The 2,062-nt window shown below is 27.4% G+C and overlaps 1 long non-coding RNA gene across 1 annotated transcript; it reads left to right on the forward strand.

The window, feature by feature from the left end:
• The first annotated feature begins 464 nt into the window (after positions 1-464).
• On the forward strand, positions 465-1,665 carry LOC145621446 (uncharacterized). Its single transcript, XR_014108421.1, has 2 exons — positions 465-694; positions 1,099-1,665. It is a non-coding gene; the product is annotated as an uncharacterized LOC145621446 (long non-coding RNA).
• Positions 1,666-2,062: the final 397 nt, after the last annotated feature.

Raw genomic sequence — 2,062 nt, forward strand, 5'->3', positions numbered from 1 at the left:
GGAATTAAGAAAATTAAATAAAAGTAGTAAAATTACATTGAAAAGATAAATTTACATTGGGTATGTAAAATAGTAGAGAGAGAAAGTAATAAAAGTACATTGAAAAACAAAATTTACATTGGAAAGTTAAATTTGCACAAATATTGTTGTAATTGGAGGAAATTTTGATAAAAAATTGATATTAATGGTACTTGAAAAAAGCAAATGGGACTATCAATTTGGGACTAAAAATAGGCCATAAGGGACTATCATTTGGGGACGGAGGGAGTATTTGATATGAAGAAATAATGTGCTAATTTTATTACATGTCACGTATATCTATATATATATATATATATATATATATATATATATATATATATATATATATATATATATATATATATATATATATATATATATTTGTGTGTGTGTATATATATGTATATATATGTATATGTATATATGTAGAGGATCACGTGAAAACAAGACTACAGCTGAAAACAGTTAATCTGGATCGTTGATTTCTATCTAACGGATGAGATCATATCTGCTATTATGCCTTATGTTTCTTTTCTCTCTTCTTCGTAATCTCTTGATTTTTTTCTCTCTCATCTTACTGATTCTCTTCTTCCAACTCAAAATAAATGTTAAACTCATCAAATTACAGTGGATTTTGCTTCAATCTTTAACAATTTTGACGTTAGCTTCAAAGGTGAATCTCACAAGTGAATTTTTCATTGATATTATTTGTTTAATTTTTTATTTTCTACATTTCTGTTTAAAATCAAACTGATTTTTTACAATCTAATTTTTAAAATCGTAGGAGTAATTACAATTTATTTGAGCTTTTTAACGTCTATTTGAGTTTCATATCAGTGTATTGTTGATAAAATTGAACTTAATTTCTTGGTATTGTTTTGGGTCAATAATATGATTTCCTGATTAATACCTATATATAATGTTTTTCGATAAACTAGGTTGATATTCGTTTGATTATTATGTTTAATATGATTTATAATTTTTCTATTTAAGTATCGAATTTGATTTCTTGGTTTTGCAATTAGAATTTTGATATTCTTTTGCTATTTATTGCTACGATTGATGGTGTTTTCTTAGGTGGCTACTCGTGGTGTGGATTAGGTGTTGCGGCTGCTCGTGGTGTGATTCGGGAGTTGCTACTGCTCGGATCGTTGTTTGGTGAGCAATGCAGTAGTCGAGATTTGGTGCGGTTGAGAAGTGGGATACGAAGGTAGCAGAGGCCAAAACAATTTTATGGGGTTTGAAGTTAGCGCTGAACGAAGGCATTATTGATAAGTTAGTGGACATAGTGGTGGAAATTGGAAAGTGATTGCTTGGGTTTAATTCAAGAAATGCGTGCTCAATCCAGTGGCTTAAGTTTATTTCATTTAAATGTTGATGATATTTTAGAATTATATTTTTAGTTTTACCAAGTTTTACTAGTAAAGTTTGGTCTTTTGTTAAACGATGCTAGAATAATGTAGCTCGTGAGTTGGCCCACTTTCAACCTTGATATAATGTTCCTATGTACGAAAGATAATGGTTTTTGTGCAAGCTTCATCAAAATTAATATTGTAAGTTTGTAACCTTATTTCTATATATTGTAAACTTTGTATAAATGTCATTAAAATCGTTATAATTTGATATAGTTATCTTATTTTTGTATATACTGACCTCTAGGTAAATACTGTTAAGTTAATATAATTACTCGAAGTTTATATATTATTACCTTATTTTTGTATATAATGACCTCTGGGTAAATGGTGCCAAATTGATATAATTACCCGAAATTTATATATAGTTACCTTATTTTTATATTTAGTGAGCTCTGTTTAAATGTCGTCAAAATTGATATAACTTGATATAATTACCTTATTTTTATATAAAGTGACCTCTACGTAAATTGGGTAAAATTGATATAATTACCCTAAGTTTATGTATAGTGACATCTATGTAATTATTTTCAAATTGATATAGTGACTTTATTTTAATATATAGTGACTTTATGTAAATGTCGTCAATTTAGATAAAGTTACCTTATTTTAGTATGTAGTGACCTTAA

The sequence above is a fragment of the Chenopodium album genome, chromosome 27, assembly GCF_948465745.1.
Source record: "Chenopodium album chromosome 27, dcCheAlbu1.1, whole genome shotgun sequence".
NCBI classification, from domain to species: domain Eukaryota; kingdom Viridiplantae; phylum Streptophyta; class Magnoliopsida; order Caryophyllales; family Amaranthaceae; genus Chenopodium; species Chenopodium album.